Source organism: Coenobita brevimanus, chromosome 99, assembly GCF_032717465.1.
Source record: "Coenobita brevimanus isolate Jiangsu-jjx chromosome 99, ASM3271746v2, whole genome shotgun sequence".
Lineage (NCBI taxonomy): Eukaryota > Metazoa > Arthropoda > Malacostraca > Decapoda > Coenobitidae > Coenobita > Coenobita brevimanus.
The window spans coordinates 16,442,758-16,466,559 of NC_137052.1; positions in this window are offsets into that span (position 1 = coordinate 16,442,758).

Here is a 23,802-nt window from a genome sequence, read left to right on the forward strand (position 1 = left end):
CATCGTACTCCAGCGTTAATCTCTTTCTACAACTCTGCATTTAAAACAGATAGATGGGAATTTTGGGTCAGGTTAGAGCAAAAGGAGTGTAGCAGCGATCCTGTGTTAAATAAAATCTCCGGGTGTTAGGAAGAATGTGTAACAATTGAAAGGATTTAGGGTGAAGGTGTGGTTGGGTGAGGATGAGGATTATAGGGTGATAGGGTGAGGATTTAGGATGAAGGTGAAGTGCTGTGTTATGGTGAGTATAACGGTGAGGATGTAGACTATTGATGATGATGATGGTGGTGGTGAAGGGATAAGGGTGACAGGATGAAGGGTGAGAGTGGGATGGTGTGGAAAGGATAAGGTTGAGAGTGTAGGGTATTTGTGAGTATAAGGGCAGAGCAGTGGCAGGATGAGGAAAGGTATGCGGATATAAGGTTGATAGGATGGGGAGGATATGAGGGCGAGTGTGTGTGTGTGTGTGTGTGTGTGTGTGTGTGTGTGTGTGTGTGTGTGTGTGTGTGTGTGTGTGTCCAACTTTATTACTGCTTATTACACAACTTCACATGTCACCATTTATACACTGATGCCCACTGTCCTTACAGAATTCGTACTAGGTCTGCCTCATTCCGGATTGGTGAGTTGGTAGTATTTATGACAAGTCGATGAAAGAAAAGTGAGTGTAGGTGTTTGATTGTAACAGCGAGAGTACGGTAGTCTGACAGGGAAGGTGTAATGGAGTGGAAATAGCAGTTATGTGGAGAGAGAGAGAGAGAGAGAGAGAGAGAGAGGTTACACATACCGGCCTTCAGAAAACACCCAAGATCAACCTCTCTCTCTCTCTCTCTCTCTCTCTCTCTAATGAATCAGGGGTGGAGCAGTGTCGATTAGCAAAACAAGTATAGGGAGAGAGAGAAGGGGGAGGGGCAGGGAAATGGGGGAGAGAGGGAGAGATTTAAAGGGGGGAGGAGGAGGCAAAAGCGAGAGAGAGAGGGGGGGGGAGAGACTCGGGGGGATAAGGGAGACGAGGGGGGGAGAATTGTAACTTGAGAGGAGGGAGGGGTGGAGGGGGAGATGGAGACGAGGGGAAGGGGGTGGAAGAGACTTGGAGGGAGGAGGAAGTGTAGACATGAAGAGGAAGAGGGGTGGAGGGGAGTGGGGGAGACGAGAAAGTATTTTACCACTTTAATATTCACTTTGATTTGATGTGAAAGAATTGCCAGGCGACCACAGTGAGCCAGCGATTTGATATTGGTGAGAGTTGCGACAAAAGATTAACGCTACACTATGATGCAAGTCACGAAGAAGTGCTGTAGGAAGGATGTAGAATCACAGTATTGTTTTAACCTGACACTGAGCTGCGTAAAGTAAGCTGCAAAAGGACAAACATCTGGGCCAAGTTAAGATGAAAGGAATATAGGCTAGGCTTGTAGACAAAGTGAACTTATTATCGGTGACACCCACAACTCTAATTCAGTAAGCCTTAGCTGTGAAGTAGGAACGAATCTCCTTGGTTACTAGCCAAATCCACCTTCCAGTCAGACTCTACAGCTGAGCAGGAAGGGGTTAGGGATCTTGCCAGGTTAGAACAAACACGCTATAGTTGAAAATGGAGAGACCTTTATCGTTAAGTGTAATGGTAGAATCAAAGTACCGGGTATGTACCGGAGTGAGGGAGTGATAAGAAATAAGACTTTGATGATACTAGCACAAAGTATTGAGGAAGGAGGGCGATGGCAGCAGTGGGGATAGTGAGTGAGACTAGTGGTAAGAGTGAGTGGGTGAGTGAAAGCAGGAGTGAGAGTGAGTGGCTGAGTGTGAGGGAGTGAGAGCAGTGGTGAGAGTGAGTGGGTGAGTGAGAGGGAGTGAGAGCAGTGATGAGAGTGAGTGGGTGAGTGAGAGTAGCGGTGAGGTTGAATAAGAGATTGAGTGAGAGCATGGTTGTGAGTGAGTGAGTGAGAGTAGGGATGATAGTTAGGCTAATGGGAGAGTGAGAGAGAGCAGTCGTGAGAGTGATTGAGAGAGTAAGTGTGAGCAGGGGTGAGAGTGAGTGAGAGCAATTATTAGAGTGAGCGAGTGAGTGAGAACAGGGGTGAGAGTGAGTGAGTGAGTGAGTCAGTGGTGAGAGTGAGTGAGTGAGAGCAGTGGTGAGAGTGAGTGTGTGAGTGAGAGCAGTGGTGAGAGTGAGTGAGTGAGAACTGGTGAGAGTGAGTGAGAACAGTGATGAGAGCAGTGGTGAGAGTGAGTGAGCAAGTGAGAGTGAATGTGAGAGTGAGTGAGTGAGAGCAGTAGTAAGAGGGTAAATGTGAGTGGTAGTGACAGTGGTTGAGAGCAGTGGTGAGAGAGAGTAAGAGCAGTGGTGAGAGTGAGCAGGCTAAGTAAGAGCAGTGGTGAGAGAGGGACCGAGTAAGAGCAGTGGTGAGAGAGTGAATGAGAGTAGTATTTAGGGCAGTGGTGAGAGAGAATGAGAGAGTGACTGAGAGCAAGGGTGAGAGGGAGTGAGAGCAGGAGTGAGAGTGAGTGAGTGAGAGTAGGGATGAGAGAGAGAGTGAGATAGTGAGAGTGGTGGTAGGCAGTGAAGGGAGACACACATGAGAGAACACAGATTGTCCACTTTCCCTGATAACTGAGATTTACTGCCATCCACCACCACTACTGCCATCCACCACCACTACTACTGCCATCCACCACCACTACTACTGCCATCCACCACCACTACTGCCATCCACCACCACTACTGCAATCCACCACCACTACTACTGCCATCCACCACCACCACTACTGCCATCCACCACCACCACTACTGCCATCCACCACCACTACTGCCATCCACCACCACTACTACTGCCATCCACCACCACTACTACTGCCATCCACCACCACCACTACTGCCATCCACCACCACTACTGCCATCCACCACCACTACTGCCATCCACCACTACTACTGCCATCCACCACCACTACTGCCATCCACCACCACCACTACTGCCATCCACCACTACTACTGCCATCCACCACCACCACTACTGCCATCCACCACCACCACTACTGCCATCCACCACCACTACTGCCATCCACCACCACTACTACTGCCATCCACCACCACCACTACTGCCATCCACCACCACTACTACTGCCATCCACCACCACCACTACTGCCATCCACCACCACTACTGCCATCCACCACCACCACTACTGCCATCCACCACCACTACTGCCATCCACCACCACCACTACTGCCATCCACCACCACTACTGCCATCCACCACCACCACTACTGCCATCCACCACCACTACATACCGGTACTACCACTACACGCCACCACAATACCACCACCTCTACACCACCACCACCACTACACCACAACCACCACTACACCACCACCACCACTACACCACCACCACCACTACACACCACCACCACTACACACCACCACCACACCACCACCACTACACACCACCACCACACCACCACCACTACACACCACCACCACACCACCACCACTACACACCACCACCACACCACCACCACTACACCACCACCACTACACACCACCACCACTACACACCACCACCACCACCACACCACCACCACCACCACACCACCACCACACCACCACCACTACACACCACCACCACACCACCACCACTACACACCACCACCACACCACCACCACTACACCACCACCACTACACACCACCACCACTACACACCACCACCACCACCACACCACCACCACTACACACCACCACCACACCAGCACCACTACACACCACCACCACACCACCACCACTACATACCACCACTACACCATCACCACTACACACCACCACTACACACCACCACCACTAGACACCACCACTACACCACCACCACCACTACACACTACCACTACCACTACACCACCACCACCACCACCACCACTACACCACCACTACTACACCACAACCACCACTACACCACCACCACCACGACACCACCGCCACCATCACTACACACCACCACAACACCACCACCACCACTACACACCACCACCTCTACACCACCACCACTACACCACTACACACCACCACTACACCACCACCTCCACACCACCACCTCCACACCACCACCACTACACCACTACACACCACCACTACACCACCACCACTACACCGCCACCACTACACCACCACCACTACACCACCACCACTACACCACAACCACTACACCACCACTTCACACCACCACCACCACAACTACACCACCACCACTACACAACGACCACCACCACTACACCACCACCACCACACACCACCACCACTACACCACCACCACTACACACCACCACTACAGCACCACCACCACCACTACACACCACCACTACACACCACCACTACACCACCACCACTACACACCACCACTACACACCACCACTACACCACCACCACTACACACCACCACTACACACTACCACTACACCACCACCACTACACACCACCACTACACCACCACCACACCACCACCACTACACACCACCACTACACCACCACCACTACACACCACCACTACACCACCACCACTACACACCACCACTACACCACCACCACTACACCACCACCACTACACCACCACCACTACACACCACCACTACACCACCACCACTACACACCACCACTACACCACCACCACTACACACCACCACTACACCACCACCACTACACCACCACCACTACACCACCACCACTACACACCACCACTACACCACCACCACTACACACCACCACTACACACCACCACCACTACACACCACCACCACTACACACCACCACCACTACACACCACCACCACTACACCACCACCACTACACACCACCACCACTACACCACCACCACTACACCACCACCACTACACACCACCACCACTACACCACCACCACTACACACCACCACCACTACACACCACCACCACTACACCACCACCACTACACCACCACCACTGCACACCACCACCACTACACCATCACCACTACACACCACCACCACTACACCACCACCACTACACACCACCACTACACCACCACCACTACGCACCACCACCACTACACACCACCACTACACCACCACCACTACACCACCACCACTACACACCACCACCACTACACCACCACTACACACCACCACTACACCACCACCACTACACACCACCACTACACCACCACCACTACACACCACCACCACTACACACCACCACTACACCACCACCACTACACCACCACCACTACACCACCACCACTACACCACCATCAGTACACCACCACCACTACACCACCACCACTACACCACCACCACTACACCACCACCACTACACCACCACCACTACACCACCACCACCATCACTACACACCATCACCACCACTACACCATCACCACCACCACTACACACCACCACCACCACTACACACCACCACCACCACTACACACCACCACCACAGCATTACCACCACCACTACACACCACCACCACACCACAGCCACCACCACACCACAACCACCACCACACCACAACCACCACCACCACTACTACACCACCACCATTACACCACCACTACACCACAACCACCACCACCACACCACCACCACTACACCACAACCACCACCACCACACCACCACCACTACACCACAACCACCACCACCACACCACCACCACTACAACACAACCACCACCACCACACCACCACCACAACGACCACCACCACTACACACCACCACCACAGCACTACCACCACCACTACACACCACCACTACACACCACCACCACTACACACCACCACCACAGCACTACCACCACCACTACACACCACCACTACACACCACCATTACACCACCACCACTACACCACCACCACTACACCACAACCACCACCACCACACCACCACCACAACGACCACCACCACTACACACCACCACCACAGCACTACCACCACCACTACATACCACCACTACACACCACCATTACACCACCACCACTACACCACCACCACCACCACCACCTCATACCACCAATACCACACACCACGAGTACACACCACCACCACAGCATTACCACCACCACCACAACCACCACTACACACCACCACTACCACCACACACCATTCCTACACACCACCACCACCACAGCACTACCACCAGCACCACTACACTCCACCACCACAGCACAACCACCACCACCACTACACACCACCGCAGGACTGCCACCACCACCACTATACCACCACCACAACACACCATCACTACACACCACCACCACTACACACCACACCACTACACACCACCACCACAACACACCACCACTACACCACCATCACCACTACACCACCATCACCACTACACCACCATCACCACTACACCACCACCACTACACACCACCACCACTACACACCACCACCACTACACACCACCACCACCACTACACACCACCACCACTACACACCACCACCACTACACACCACCACCACTACACACCACCACCACTACACACCACCACCACAACACACCATCACTACACACCACCACCACTACGCACCACCACCACTACGCACCACCACCACTACACACCACCACCACTACACACCACCACCACTACACACCATCACTACACACCACCACCACTACACACCACCACCACAACACACCACCTCCACTACACACCACCACCACTACACCACCACCATCACTACACCATCACAACCACTACACACCACCACCACTACACCCCACCACCACCACTACACACCACCACCACTACTACACACCACCACCACCACTACACCCCATCACCACAACACCCCACCACTACAGCCCTATCACCACCACCATCACTACACCCCACCACCATAGCTCTATCACAACCACCACCACTACACCCCACCACCACTACACCCCACCACCACAGCCCTATCACCACCACCATCACTACACCCCACCACCACAGCCCTATCACCACCACCACCACTACACACCACCACCACAGCCCTATCACCACCACCACCACCACACACCACCACCACAGCCCTATCACCACCATTATAAGTTACCACCACCATTCGTTCCATCGTTATCAGTACCACCACAGCACTTCATTATCTCCACCACCACTCATTATCTCGTTATCAGTAGCTTTAGGCTTTCTCACAGTTATCAGGTCGCCATATTGTTCTTTCTCACCACCAGAGGGAATAGGCCTACAAGTGTTCTTTCATCTTGATTTGACCCTGATTTTCGACCGTTTGTTGATTTTGTCTCAGGGGCAGAAATTGCTGATCTACGTCCTCTCCATAGCACTTCTTCGTGACTAGCAGCCCTCTCTCTCTCTCTCTCTCTCTCTCTCTCTCTCTCTCTCTCTCTCTCTCTCTCTCTCATCCAGGAAGTCTCGTCTAAGGCCAGGTTTGTTTTCTTAGTGACAGATTAAGTTAGCATGTTAGCTAGGTCAGAGAGAGAGAGAGAAAAGCAAGATTGTCCCGTGAAAACAAACAAACAAACAAACAAACAAAGGAAATCTGCAGCCTGGCCCGGATTCTCGTCCTCTTGCAGGTTATTTCCTGTAGGCTAGCTCATTGGCAGGCTAAGACAGTTCCTAGCTCAGCATCCATTCCTTAGCACTTCTTCGTGACCAGCAGCGTGTTCTAGTGTTACTCTCTTGCTGCAACTAAATAATCGAGATGGTGGTACTTATTTATGCCAAAAAAAGAGTCGAGGCTATTTTATGTGAGCAGACAAAACTGTAGCCTGTTTACGATACCTTAAATGTACTGATACGGTATGTAATTAATAGTAAATAATAATAGTAATAATAATAATAATAATAAATGATAGTAAAGTTAGTATACACGTAGAATATTCATTGAAACGTGTGCCAAACTTCGGGCTATTCTTGGGTTAATTTTGAGTAAACAATGCTATATTAACATGGGTCCAATTCTCAACCGTCTGGGTCCAAGTCTCAACCGTCTGGGTCCAAGTCTCAGTCGTCTGGGTCCAATTCTCAACCGTCTGGGTCCAATTCTCAACAGTCTGGGTCCAATTCTCAACCGTCTGGGTCCAATTCTCAGTCGTCTGGGTCCAATTCTCAATCGTCTTGAAGCTGCTGATAACGTGAAGGGAGAAGGTGGTGTACCTTAAAGTTCACCCATCAGCAACTGTAGCTGTGTATTGGGTGATACTTTGACCCATGTTAATATAGAAATCGTTGCTCAGAATTAGGCTAGTTGAAGAATTGGCTGACTTCCTGTATTCCTTCATTGTGCTCGTCGTGGACAACTTTCCCCCTCGCCAGTCATGGTTGGCTTCACCCTTGATCTGTTCCCGTCTCAGCTGCTTCCCACCATTACCCACCCTTCCCCCCTTTTCCTCCCCCTCCCTCCATTTCACCTCCTCCTCCCTTTTCGTCCCCCTCCCCCTTTCCTTAATCACCCCCATCTACGTCCTACACATCTCTCCTACTTCTCTCCCCTCTCCTACATCCACTCCCCTCCTCCCTCACATCTACTCCCCTCCATCTCTTAACTTTCCCCCCTCCCCCTTTCCTTAGTCATCCTCTTTTACATCTTACACACCTCTCCTACTTTTCTCTAACCTCTCTTAAATCTCATACTGTTCTTCCTCCTCTCTTTCCCCTCCCCCTTTCCCTCTCCCTAGGCACTGTCTCACAAATCCCCCTTCGTCCCTCCACGCTTCTCCTCCTCCCTATCCCCTCCCCTCTTTCACCTTCTTCACCATGTCTCCCCCTCTTTCCTTCTCCCTGTTCCCCTCCCCCACCCCCATGTCTCCCCCCTCCCTTTCCTTCTCCCTGTTCCCCGCCCCCACCCCCATGTCTCCCCTTTTCATGCCTTCTCCCCGTTTCCCTCCCCTACCCCATTCTCTTGTGTTTTTATTCCTATACCCCTTCCATTTATTTCTCCCCATACGCCCCTCCCTCTTTCCTCACAGCTGCGCCCCTCCCTTAATGTTCTCCCTCCCTATACTGTCCTCCCCAACACTTGACCCAATACTTACCCTACGTTCTAGCCCTACACCCTCCCCAAATTCAACGCCATAAATTCTTCCACTCCATCCGTTCTTCATGTCTCTCCCCTCCACTCTTCTCTTCGTTTCATTTTTCTATCCTTTATCCACTTTTTTTTTTTTTAACTGAACATCTCAAAATTTTCTCCTTACCCTTACCCTCCTTCTCTCCTTTTCCTCCACTTTCCTACTTTCCTCCTCCTTCACCCTCTCCCATTTCTCTCTTCTACTTCCTCTTCTCGTCTGTTCTCCTTCGTCTGCTCTCACCTTCTCCTCTGACTTCCCCTCCTTCTCTGATGTCTCCCCTTTCTCCTACCTTCTCCCCCCCCCCCTCTCTCACTCACCCATTTTTCTTCCCTTCTTTCCCATCCTGTCTCTCCTCCTCCCTCCTTCGTTTCATCTCCCCTCTCCCATCTTTCATCCCTGTTTTTTTCCCTCCCAAGTCTTCTTAGACGTTTCCTTGTCATCTTCCCCTCCTTTCCTTTCCCATTTTCCTCATTCTTTCATCTCCCTTCTTAGCTGTAATTCTCTCTCTCTCTCTCTCTCTCTCTCTCTCTCTCTCTCTCTCTCTCTCTCTCTCTCTCTCTCCCCAGCTTTCTTCCTTTTCTCTTTCTTAGATATTTTGTTCCGTTTGGTAGATTATGTTTCGGAAATGCAGGATTTAGATGTACCGTAACCTTCACCAACCCCTTCACTACCGGGTATACTCTTTTTACTCTAACTTGGCCAAAAATTTCCATGCTTGGGTCTTAAATTCCAAGTTCCGGCAGTAGAATAACACTAGAATTGGGTGCTAGTCACGAAGAAGTGCTATTTAGAGGCTGCAGAGCTGGGAAATTGAGGTTTGCATGTGCTATGTGAAATAAGCTGCAAAGAGACGACAATTTGGACCAGGTTAATGGGAATGTAGTCGAGAAATTGTTGATAGATGGTTTTTTGGATTCCCTTGATGATTGAGAGACTGACATGGAGAGCGTAGAGTGTGTGAGGTGGTGGGGGAAGGAGAGACGAGGATGAAAGTGGGGATGGGGGGTGGAGGACTACCGTAGTACCGGTATGAGAGGTGTATGTGAACTAGAGAGAGAGTAGCCTGATTGCGGATGACAGAAAGACGTGGGGGTGATTTGTTTTTGGCCGCTCATCCGGGATTTAGACACCTGGCTGTAATAGATAGACGGATAAGTAGACAGAGAGAGGGAGGGAGGCAGATAGATGTTATATAGAGAGAGGGATGTAGTTTTCTCGTGTTATTTAATTCACTTTGATTTAGCTGTCAGGTGTTTGGTAAGCGTGTGAGTTAAGATAAAAACACAAACAAACTCAAACACAGCTTAATCTCAGGAATGTTTATAAATACACCTCCTGCTTTGGGGTCCCGTGTCTCTGCAGCCATTTATTATATTTTTTGTTGCTTCATACCCACCACAGTTCCTTACTTCCTCTCTCCCTTTCTTCCCCATTCCCCTCCTCTCCCTCCACTTTCTTTCCCCTTCCCCTCCACTCCCTGCCCTTCTCTAGGACCTTACTTTCTCCCTCTCTCTTCCCCTCCCTCCTCCTTTCCCCGATTCTGACTTTCTGGCTTCCCACCTCTTCCTCTCCTCTCCCCACTCAATGCCTTCTTCCTCACCCATTCTGCCCCCTCCACCTTCCTCTTTTTCTCCCCTCTCCCTTCTTCCCTTCTCCCCTCTTCCCCTTGTCTCCCTCATCTTGCCTTCCTCTCTTTCCCCTCATTTTTCCTTGCTATTTTTACCTTCGTTTCTTAGATATCGTAGTCACCGTCTTCCCTGTAACAAAGAACCTCAGAAGAACATTAGATTTGTTGCTGATTGCTTTCCTTTTTACTTCCTCCCTTCTCTCCCTCTCCCATTGCAGTCCCTTCCCTCCTCCCTCTCCTTTCTCTTCCACTCCTTTCCCTCACTCCTTTCTCTTTCTTTCTCTTCTCCTTTCCCTATCTCCGTTGCACAGCCATCTTCACGTTTTTCTTGTTCTCCTTTCTTCACTTTCTCCTTCCGCCTTCCCCCTTTACCTCCATCCTCCCTTTCTTCCATCTCGTTTCTTACACCCTCCTTCCCTTTCCCTTTCTTCCTTCCTTTCTCTCCTCTCCCTTTTTTTCTTCTTCCAGCCTCTCTTTCCTTCTGTCCTCTTTTCTTGCCACTCCTTTCCCCCCCTCCCTATCCCCTCCCTTTTTTGCAGGGTCGTTACTAGCAAGAGAAGAGATTTTAGTTTAGAAGGTAAAATAGGGAGGGAAAAATGTATTGTTTTTAACCTAGCTTGGCCTAAAATTGCCATCTCTCACCTCATTGCTCAGTTGTAGCAATACATTTACACTAGAATATGATGCTAGTCACGAAGAAGTGCTATGACAAGGATGTAGAATAACTAGAATATGGTGTTAGTCATGAAGAAGTGCTGTGGCATGGATGTGGAATAACACTAGAATATGATGCTAGTCACGAAGATGTGCTATGAAGGATGTAGAATGACTAGAATGTGATGCTAGTCATGAAGAAGTGCTGTGACATGGATGTAGAATAACACTAGAATATGATGCTAGTCATGAAGATGTGCTATGAAGGATGTAGAATGACTAGAATATGATGCTAGTTTCGAGGAAGTACTGTGACAAGGATGTAGAGTAACACTACAATATGATGCTAGTCACGAAAACTGTTAGAACAAGGATGGCTTTTTCTGCCGTTAAGATACATTAAAGAAGCTGAAAAAAAACGAAAAATTGGGCCAGGTTAAGGTGAGAGAACTGTAGTCGTAGAATGTACAGGTAATGAACAGTATGGTGTAGGTTATGTTGTTGTTGTTGTTGTTGTTGTTGGGGTTCAGTGTTTGGGTTGCATTGTTTATTATACCCACGGGATATTGGGGGTTTCTCTCTCTCTCTCTCTCTCTCTCTCTCTCTCTCTCTCTCTCTCTCTCTCTCTCTCTCTCTCTCTCTCTTTTCTTACGAGTTTAGTAGGGAGAGAACTAAAGGGTGGACTGTGAGAAAGGCTGGTGCGGTGAAGAGGAAATACTGTTTTATATATGTATTGTTTACCTAGACCTGTTAATTTTCTTTTATCAGTCTAGATATTTGGGTTGTTTTTCCCTCTCTCTTCACTTTCCCCTCCCTCCCCTCCCTTTCCCCCTTCCCTCCCTCTCTCCTCCTCCTCCCACCGTACACGTATCGCCTCTGCAACCATCCGTCACCTTTTTTGTCTTCACCCCAGTCCCTTACCGTACTTCCTCTCCTTTCTTCACCCTCCCTCCTTCCGCTTTCTCCCATGTTTTCTTTTCCTCCCCTCTCCCACTGTTAACTCCCTTCTATCGCTTTCTCCTCTTCTGTATCCTCTTTCTTGCTTCTCTCTCTTTTTCTTCTACCTCTTCTGTCTCCCTTTCTTCCTCCTCCCTCTCTTCCCTCACCGTTTCTCCTTTTTTCCGCTTTTCTTCCTTTCCCTCCCCTCCCCCCCCTTCTTCCATCTCCCTCTCTCTTTTCCTCCTCTCCCTACACCTTCCTCCATTTTCTTTCCTTCTTTCCTTCTTTCATCTACTTCGTCTTGAGTTTCACCGTCACCCTCCCTCTTCCTCCTTCCCTCCCTCCTTCACACTTCCTCCTTCCCTCCCTCCACCCTCACACTTCCTCTCCCCCTTCCCCGTCTTCCTCCCCCCCTTCCTTTCTCACTCCCTCCTCCCTTCTGCCTCCCCCTCTTTCTCCTTCCTTCTCCCATCCTCTCTTCCTCCTCCCTTCGCCCTCCCCTCTTCTTCCACCCTTCCCCTTCTCCCCACCCAGCCCCTTCCCTTCTTCCTCCCTCCCACCTTCGTTATGCCTCCCTTCTTGCTTTTTTGTCCTTATCTTCATCTCATAGTACTGGATATCATAGGCGTAATCTTCTGTAGTAAACACCCCTGAAAGACCATTAGGGCTGTTGTTGTTTGCTTCCCTTTGGACTCCTTTGTACTCCTCTCCCTTTACCCTTCTCCTCTCCCTTCCACTTCCTCCTCCCCTCCCTTTCCCCCTTCCCCCTCTTCTCCCTTTCTCTCCTCCTTCCCATTTTCCTCTCTTCCGTTTTCTTCCCCTCCTTCCCTTTGTTCCTCCTCCTCCACCATCTTCTTCTCTTCCCCTCCCTTTATTCCTCCTTACTTCCCCCCTCTTCACCTCCCTTCCTTTCCCACTCCTCTTCCTCTTTACGTCTCCACTCTCTTCGTCCTCTTCCTCCTGCTCCTCCTCTTCCTATTTCTTCCCTTCACTCTCCCTCTTCCTATTTCTTCCCTTCACTCTCCCTCTTCCTCCTCCCTTCTTCCTCTTCCCCTCCCCTCTCCTCCTCCCCTTCCCCTCCCCCTGTTCTTCCTCTTTTCTCCCCACTTCCCTTCACTCCCCCTCTTCCTCCACCCTTTCTCTGCCTCTCCTCCCCTCTCCTCCTCCCCTCCCACACACCCTCTGGGCAAGTCTGCTACAGGAAGTGTGACTGTTGCCCTTCCTTTTACCTCACACACACACACACACACACACACACACACACACACACACACACACACACAATTAATACATAGCCTATCCTCACTCACTCATCTCCCATCTTTCTGTATATATATATATATATATATATATATATATATATATATATATATATATATATATATATATATGGAGCCTCCGTGGTAAAGTGTGCATTTTCGTACCCTGAGGAACGAGGATTCGCACCCCGCCAGGGTAATAAACTTTGGGAGCGTTCTTCTGGCCATGTACTACTTTGTCGGACATCAGGGGTGCTGTGGTTGAACCAGTGTCGCATGCTATAAAGTAAGCTTGCACCCAGTCGGCTTGCGCGGGCCGATTACACTTGGTTCACAGACTACACGCACATCCAAAGCCACTACTATTACAACTACAAGCACTTCTCACGCCACATACAATCTCTACTAGACAGCCTAAGCCACTTGGTAGAGATACATTGGCTGTATCGTCCCGACTTCGGTCGGAATAGGCCGGTCCTGCAGTGGATACTCAAACGGCTGATGATGATGATGATATATATATATATATATATATATATATATATATATATATATATATATATATATATATATATATATATATGCTTTATCAGTCCACCTTCCATCTTTTTCCTTTATATGTAGTTGTTTCTCATACATCACACCATTCTCTCGTCCTCGCCAGACCAGACACTCACAAAAACAACCTCTCTCTCCTTCCTCTGACCTTCCCATCCACTCCTTAGCTGCTGTGAATGAAAAAAAAAAAAAAAAAAAGACATTTCTTTCCCACAAGGTCGCACGCACAGCCAACTTGTTTCCTCCCCGGTGCTACGAAGGAGAACCAGCACGGCGTGAAGGAGCAAAAGTGTGTGGCTATTTACTCGATTTGCATTCACCCGACGGACCTGGGCCACTCTCAACACTTAAATACTGTTTTGTGGTGGCATGAAATTGATGAACCGTAGGTGTGAGGGAGGAAAGAGTCCACTTGGTTAGCAGTAAAATCAGCCTCTAGTCAGACTACACTTGGCCATCAACCGACGTGAAAGCTGTTAGGGATCTATATCAGTTGAGAGTAGGCCTATGTGCGCTGTAGGTATTCCCCGTCTGTTTTGAAGGACATTGAGGGAAGACGAAAGTATATAGTAACTAGCTGAAGAAGTTTGAGGTGAGGGTGTAAGTAGGGTTGCGTGATTGCGGAGGATAAGGTGACATGGAGGCGATTTGTTTGTGACCTTTCCTTTTGAATTAAGGGCCTTGCTAAGGTTAGATAAACAGATACCGGTAACCTAAACAGATAGATGGACAGTGGAGGAAAAGTGTGTGACAAAGAGCTGTTAGCCTATAATAAAGGAGATCACGACAGGGAAACCATGCTTTAGAGATTGAGCGTAACTTTCATGTACTCCTTCCCTCTAACAGGTCCCCAGAGCTGAATAAAATCGTGTGGAGGCAGCAAGAGTAAACTGGATCGAAGGGGTTGACTGGTATGGCAGCGCACGAGGACAAAACAAAACATTCGAGTAGTAGAAGGGAAAGTTTGTGACTACATTTAGATGAAGCTGTGAGATATGGTGGGCAAGAAGTTTAGAAAGCCAAGGCCCTTCTCACAACCAACAGAGAAGGCAAGGACAGGTGATTATGGTGAGGGATGGAGGGGCGGGGACAGAAATTCGCCTATTATTCCATTGTGTTTATATCCCGGGGCATTTCCGTCGCCCCCCTTCGTGGTACATGGTGTCAGGGAGATTCAGCTGTGGGGAGGGAAACATACCAAGTCTCTCTCAACCAAGGAATATTGGCCAGCAGAGGAAAGTGAGAAGTGAAATAGGCAGAGAAACCTACTAAACTATCCAGCAGAGGAAAGTGAGAAGTAGAATTGAAATATGGAAGTTAAGAAGTCACTGCATGATGGTATTGTGATCCCTACCCTGACGTATGGAAGCGAGGCGTGGACCTTGCAAGAGGGGAACAAGTCAAGAGTGAGAGCAGTGGAAATGAGTTACTTGAGAGGAGCATGTGGAGTGACGTGGAGGGACAGGTTGACGAATGAAGAAGTGAAGGAACGTTGTGGGGTAGATGTGGATGTGGTTGAAAAGATTAGGAGAAATACACTGAGGTGGTTTGGACATGTGGAGAGAATGGAGAATGAAAGACTGACTAAGAGGGTGTATGTAGGTGAGGTGGAGGGAGGGAGAGGGAGGGGTAGACCGAGGATGAGGTGGAGGGATGGAGTTGAGAGGTATATGAGGGAGGGGTAGACCGAGGATGAGGTGGAGGGATGGAGTTGAGAGGTATATGAGGGAGGGGGGGGTGAGTTGGGGGGAGGGTAGTCAATTGGTGGGTGAGGTGACAGAGTGACTTGGAGGCGTTTTGTCTGCGGCCACCCTTTGCGGGATTAGGGCGTCGGGCTATAGATAGATAGATAGATAGAGAAACGTATCAAACTAGCCAGCAGAGGAAAGTGACAAGTAGAAGAGGTGAAGTGTTAGGCGAGCTTTTGTCCCTGAGAACATAACTAGAGACTTCCCTAATATTTCCACCTCTTGTAGGCCACTTGACTGACAGTTGTGGTTAACCAGTGTGCTGTTTGGTGTAGGCTAGTCTCTGCTGCGACTCATCATAGAAAACTCTTGTGGACGTGAGAGAAAACGGGTCATAATGTTTGCAGCAAGACCTGTACCCTAAGCCTGTCTCGGCATTTGTGTATTTATTTCTGTCTCCACCTATTTAACCCTTCTACTTAACCCCTTCACTACCACGGATCTTTAAAATTGATACAGTTGTCGGAAGGTAAAAAGATTGAATGTATAAATAAATCGCCAATGAAAAGGGCCCTGGAAAGATTATGTACTCCAGTAAGACAGTATAATGACTTCGCTGGTGAGTTTGAAGGTTTCCTAACTCCTTTTCCATAGCGATTAATCCCATATCAAAACAATAGATATATATAACTGAATAGTGTAAAGATATAATAAACAAATAAATACCTACGGAATTTCACTTGATATAAGTACCGTACCTATCATAGTAAATTCAGAGAGAGAGAATGTACGGTAAATCATGTGTTGTCTCTGCAGGTGATTTAGTTTTGAGAGAGAGAGCAGTATTATACCTTAGTAGCCTACAGCTTAGTCTACTTAGTCACCCCAAACGTATTTTTTTTTTTTTGCCATCTTGAACAGCTCTGTTGATGACCCATTGTAGTGTGGTTGGAAGGTTTGTTTAACCAGTAACCAAGGAGACTCATTCCGTACCTCATAAGTAAAGTTTATGGAATTTCGTGCCTCTCTCTCTCTCTCTCTCTCTCTCTCTCTGGGGGGCGCGGTAGCACAGTGGTAGCGCGCTGAGCTTGTGATCGGGAGGTCGCAAGTTCGAGCCTCGCCCGGGCTACCGTTGCCGGGAGGGGTAGCTCCCTCCTGTAACCCCAGCGGGGCTATATGGCCTTAGTTGCCTAGCTCGGGGAATTCATTTCTTCATTTTCTCTCTCTCTTTCTCACTCTCTCTCTCTCACACACACACGACGGTTAGGTCTCTAGTAATAAGGCGTATTGTCGTCGGGTAAGGAAGCTCCGTGACACCTTTTCCTAGGCGATTTATTTTGCTTATTACACCATACTCTGCTCTTCTGCGTTACATAAATCCTTCCAATATCGCCATACTCTGCATAAGTAGCATACAAAAGGATATTAACCAGTCCTATCCAAAAATAAATCGCAAAGGAAGAGATGTTAGGGAGACATTTTAGTAGTGAGTCTGTGGGAGTTGCCTGGTTCCGTCAGATGAAGACAGACAGACAGACTACAGCGACATTGAGAGCGAGGTTGATGGAAAATATAAGACAACGGAAATATAGCAGAGTCAACTTCAAGGATAGTGTGTGTGTGTGTGTGTGTGTGTGTGTGTGTGTGTGTGTGTGTGTGTGTGTGTGTCTGTCTGTCTGTCTGTCTGTCTGTGTCTGTCTATCTGTGTGTGTGTGTGTGTGTGTGTCCGTCTGTCTGTCTCTCTATCTGTTTGTGTGTGTGTGTGTCTGTCTGTCTGTCTGTCTATCTGTGTGTGTGTGTGTGTGTGTGTGTGTGTGTGTGTGTGTGTGTGTCTGTCTGTCTGTCTGTCTGTCTATCTGTATGTGTGTGTGTGTGTGTGTGTGTGTGTGTGTCTGTCTGTCTGTCTGTCTGTCTGTCTGTGTGTGAAGTCGGTAGCCTAACTGTATACCTATATATTTTAGCTTCCTTTTATATATGATTTATAATAGTAATACTTGTAATTTATGAAGGAGTTAAAAGTACACTACAGCCACTTTTCAGTTCATTGTTCAGCGGTAGTTCAAATAAATACCATTGTTCATTACTTTTGGCCTATGTCGTATGGAGGGTGAAGGTGCTGTGCTGTGTTGTGGAAATTAATGGTGTGGTGTGATGTGGTGTGGAATTCATTGGTGTGATGTGTTCTGCCATGTTGTGTTGTGCTGTGGAGTTGAAGTGTGGTGTGGTGTGGTGTGGAGTTAAATAAGTGGTGTGGTGTGGAGTTGAATAAGTGGTGTGGTGTGGAGTTGAATAAGTGGTATTATGTGGTGTGGAGTTGAATAGTGTGTGGTGTGGTGTGGAGTTGAATAAGTGGTGTGGTGTGGTGTGGAGTTGAATAGTGTGTGGTGTGGTGTGGAGTTGAATAAGTGGTGTGGTGTGGTGTGGAGTTGAATAAGTGGTGTGGTGTGGTGTGGAGTTGAATAAGTGGTGAGGTGTGGAGTTGAATAGTGTGGTGTGGTGTGGAGTTGAATAGTGTGGTGCGGTGTGATGTGGAATTGAATAGTGTGGTGTGATGTGATGTGGAGTTGAATAGTGTGGTGCGGTGTGATGTGGAATTGAATAGTGTGGAGTTGAATAGATTAGTGTGGTGCCGTGTGATGTGGAATTGAATAGTGTGATGTGGCGTGGTGGAGTTAAATAAGTATGATGTGGGTTGGTGTGGAGTTAAATAAGTATGGTGTAGTGTGGTGTGGTTTGGTGTGGTGTGGAGTTGAATAGTGTGGTATGGTGTGGTGTGCTGTAGAGGAGTTGAATAGTGGGGTGTGCTGTGCTGTGGAGGAGTTAGTGTGGTGTAATGTGGAGTTGAATAGTGTGGTGTGGTGTGGAGTTGAATAGTGTGTGGTGTGGTGTGGAGTTGAACAGTGTGCTGTGCTGTGCTGTGCTGTGCTGTGGAGAAATTGAATAGTGTGGTGTGGTGTGGTGTGGAGTTGAATAGTGTGGTGTGGTGTGGTGTGGAGTTGAATAGTGTGGTGTGGTGTGGTGTGGAGTTGAATAGTGTGGTGTGATGTGGTGTGCTGTGCTGTGCTGTGGAGGAATTGAATAGTGTGGTGTGGTGTGGTGTGGAGTTGAATAGTGTGGTGTGGTGTGGTGTGGAGTTGAACAGTGTGGTGTGATGTGGTGTGCTGTGCTGTGCTGTGCTGTGGAGGAATTGAATAGTGTGGTGTGGTGTGGTGTGGAGTTGAATAGTGTGGTGTGGTGTGGAGTTGAATAGTGTGGTGTGGTGTGGAGTTGAGTAGTGTGGTGTGGTGTGGTGTGGTGTGGTGTGCTGTGCTGTGCTGTGCTGTGGAGGAATTGAATATTGTGGTGTGGTGTGGAGGAGTTGAATAGTGTGGTGTGGTGTGGAGTTGAATAGTGTGGTGTGGTGTGGAGTTGAGTAGTGTGGTGTGGTGTGCTGTGTTGTGCTGTCCTGTGGAGGAGTTGAATAGTGTGGTGTGGTGTGGAGTTGAATAGTGTGGTGTGGTGTGGAGTTGAATAGTGTGGTGTGGTGTGGAGTTGAATAGTGTGGTGTGGTGTGGAGTTGAGTAGTGTGGTGTGGTGTGGAGTTGAATAGTGTGGTGTGGTGTGGAGTTGAATAGTGTGGTGTGGTGTGGAGTTGAGTAGTGTGGTGTGGTGAGGAGTTGAATAGTGTAGTGTGGTGTGGTGTGGGTGCCAGGAATGTGTGTCGGCTATTGTTCCTTTCGCCGTCTCTCACCCACTCGCTGTCACTCCCGCTCCTTCCCTCTTTCTTCACTCTTAGCACTTTTATTTTTGTGTAGCCTAATTGTGTGTGTGTGTGTGTGAGAGAGAGAGAGAGAGAGAGAGACTGCTTGTTGTATGTTTTATCTTCACTCACACGGCCAGTCTCTCTCAGTTCAGGAATTAACAGAGAAATAAGACAAGGAGGCGAAGTAATACACGGTTTTTGCTCCATATTATGCACTATCGGATATTTTTCTTCACAGGGAATGTCGTTGTTGTTCGAGTTTTTTTTTTCCTTTCTTTCTTTCTTTTCTAGGCTAAGTATGATAACTCTGAAAGGCTAGTGTGGGCCTGTATCATGGCCTGTTTAAACTTTCTTCTTCATGTTGTACGCACATAAACAGCAAGCGCACGTACACACATGAAAACTTACTTGTGATCATTTTCAAACGCAGCGTCTACTGTTTCATAATGTTGTTGGTGTTGTGGCCCCAGGCTTATCTGAACTTGGACCCAGTGGACTGCAGGCTGAAGCTACCTATCTCTTTAGTTCATCCTCATCCTTTCGGGGGATAAATAATTGTGGGATGTTCGTATACCCAGGATCCTGTATACTGTATACCCAGGCCTGGTACATGGATATTGATGCCACCACGTGAAGGCATCTCCAGCACCCTTGCAAAATGTACCGTAAGATAAAAAAAGGTTTATTTATTTATTTTTTTTTTATCGACTTTACAGCCATGTGCAAAATATCGCCGATAATGCCCTGCCAGAGTTGAGTCCTGCCTTCCATATTAAACATTCCCCCCTAAATAATATTTCCCCCTAATTAATATTAAACATTCCTCCGTAATCATTTTTCTCCCTTGTCTTACAATTTTGTTGTTGATAATGTTAATCCATTAAATTTTTTCTTGCAACGCCATTCATTTTCTCATTGCCTCCCCGAACGTACACCTGAGAGTGGGCTATCTTCCCTGCTGATATTTGTTATTTTGGCTGCTTCATATTACTATCGCATAAAAACTGACGAATCCTTCAGATATTTGTTGTGTCTGCTTCATATTGCTGTCACATAAAAACTGACGAGTCCTTTTGATATTTTTTGTCTTGTCTGCTTCCTATTGCTGTTACATAAAAACTGACGATTCCTTGCCTGCCTTCCGTATTTCTCATTCCACCCTGAACGCCTGGGAGTATCCATCCTTCTCATACTGATTTGTTTCGTGCTTCATACTAACATAGGGTACTAAAAAAAAAAAATCCACATTACACTTCCATTGCCTCAACCGACAGAGAAGTGTGAAGGAACGTTTGCTCGCGGCTGTGTGTATGGTGATTGGTGTTGGGTGTAGTGGTTAGGGGTGGAATAATGGGGTTGGACGCGAGGACTGACCCAAGACATAAAAAAGATTACTGTTGAAAGGGAATAACAGATGGCAGTATCGATTTTCAGTGCGGGCAGCTGATTTCCCTCCCCCTCCCTCACCCTCCATCCCCCCCCACACCTCCTCTCCTCCAACCACCTCCCCTTCCTCCCTTCTCTCACCGTCCGTCCTCCACCTCCCCTCTTCCATCCCTCTCCCTTCCCCCCACACCTCTCCTCTAACCACCACACCCGCACCACCCCTTCCTCCCCCACCCCTTCCTCCACCCTCCCTCCATCTCCCTAGCCCCACCCACGCGTCCCCTCTTCCCCCTCCCCCTTTCCTCCCACTCAGTCTTTCCCATCTCTCTCCTGTTACCCCCATCGTCCCGTGTCGTATGCTGAGGGAAGATTTGGACTTAGCAAAAATTGTCTGCCATAATGAGAGTTGTTTTTTTCTCATTTTTTCATGATGTTAATTTTTCCTTTTTCTTTTTATTCTTTTTTTTTTCGATCTCTGCCTCCTTTTTTCAGAACAACTCCTTTCCTTCTTCCTTCCCTGAGTCGTAGCGTATCGGATATTATGGACCTTTTTTTTGACTGGAAATTATGCAGTCCAGCGAGTTTTTTATTTTTATTTTTATTAAGAAGCTTCAGGGGGCTATTCTTAGGTTAACTATGAGAAAAAGTGCTATAACAACAGGGGGTCCAATTGTTAACCGCTAGGGAAGTACTAGAATTACCGAGGATCTTATGGGTAAATTATGAGAAGTTTTTTTTAGCCCTTAAGTTAGTGTGACTCAGTAATGGAAAGGCGGAGGGGGAGGAGAGGACGCGTGGGTGGGTGATGGGGAGATGGAGGGAGGGTGGAGGAAGGGGAGGTGCGAGGGTGGTGGTTGGAGGAGGAGAGAGAAGGGAGGGGGATGTAGGAGGGGAAGTGGAGGATGGAGGGTGAGAGAAGGGAGGAAAGGGAGGTGCAGGGGGTGGTGGTTGGAGGAGAGGAGGTGTGAGGGAGGAAGGCAAGATGAGGGAGGGGCAGTAATGGTTGAAAATTGGACCATATTGATAACCTAAAATCCCCAAAACACCTATTTTTCCCCTCAGGTAGCTAGCCACACTCACCTAAAGTTCCTGTTTAAAAAAATGTCATGCCACCTGTACAGGCTAGTTCTCCCCTAGTTCTGATGCCTTTATGTCTCGGTCTACCTTTGCCCTACCTGCCACGCACCTTCATATATCATCATTTTGGCGCTAATACCCACCGTCCGTGTTGGTTGCATGTTAGGGACGTCTGATTCAGGACTGGGGTAATGGTTTCAACTGAGGGGACTTTTGTAATATGTCAGTAGGTCGAGTGGAAGATCCGTAAGTTCTTTTTAACGATTCAGCTCATTACACTTTCAACAGTTCAACTCATTACACTTTCAACACATCAACTCATTACACTTTCAACACATCAACTCATTACACTTTCAACAGTTCAACTCATTACACTTTCAACACTTCAACTCATTACACTTTCAACAGTTCAACTCATCACACTTTCAACAGTTCAACTCATTACACTTTCAACAGTTCAACTCATTACACTTTCAGCAGTTCATCTCATTACACTTTCAGCAGTTCATCTCATTACACTTTCAGCAGTTCAACTCATTACACTTTCAACAGTTCAACTCATCACACTTTCAACAGTTCAACTCATTACACTTTCAACAGTTCAACTCATTACACTTTCAACAGTTCAACTCATTACACTTTCAACAGTTCAACTCATTACACTTTCAACAGTTCAACTCATTACACTTTCAACAGTTCAACTCATTACACTTTCAACAGTTCATCTTATTACACTTTCAACACATCAACTCATTACACTTTCAACACTTCAACTCATTACACTTTCAGCACATCAACTCATTACACATTCAACACATCAACTCATTACACTTTCAACACTTCAACTCATTACACTTTCAGCAGTTCAACTCATCAAGCTTTCACTGATTCAGCTCATTACACTTTCATATTTAATTCATTACACTTTCAACTCATTACACTGTCTTTCCAACCCGTCACCACCTTCTTTCTCTTCCCCACTTCACGTACAGGACATGTTGATTCCAGTTTACCAGGCCCTTTGAGCTACACATGTGGGGTTATAACAATTTTTTTTTTCCTCTCTGGCTGAAACTTGGGCGAAAATTTCCATCTCTCCATCTTGAATGCTTTGTTCTAACGATAGATTGACGCTAGAATGGGATGCTAGTCACGAAGGAGTGCAATGAAAAGGGTGTAGAGCTGTAGTTTTATCTTTTCCCGCCATTTAGCCTCGTGAAACAGTGCTACCAAAGGACGAAAAATTGGGCCATGTAAGGTGAAGGGAAAATGAGGTTTGATTCTGCCCTCTTTTTTTGTTTTTCCTTTTCTTTTTTTTGGGTGTGGGTGGGTATTAGGAAAAGTTAGTTAATAAAGTATATTTTGATGTTGGTTATTTATTATTGCTATACTCTTTTTCACATTAGCCGAAATTGCCATCTCCATCTGGAATGCTGAGGTATAGCAAGGGATTAACGCTAGAATATGATGCTAGTCACGAAGAGGTGCCTTGGAATTGTAGAGCCGCAGTGTTATATGTTTCCGCCACGAAGTTACGTCAGATAAGCTGCAAAAGGACAACATTTTGGGTCAAGTAGTGTAAAGAGTAGTTATTATTATTATTATTATTATTTTATTATTATTAATATTATTTTTATTATTAGTGCACCATTGCTTTTTACTGTAGGGGTGTCACATATCCGTACCCAGCCAACCCCACCTCGTCTGTCCTCCCCCTCCCACCCATCCCCTACCACCCTTCCCTTCCCTTCCATTACCATCCCTCCTCCCCCTCCCTTCCCTGACCACCACCCTTCTCCCTATCTGATTCACTTTC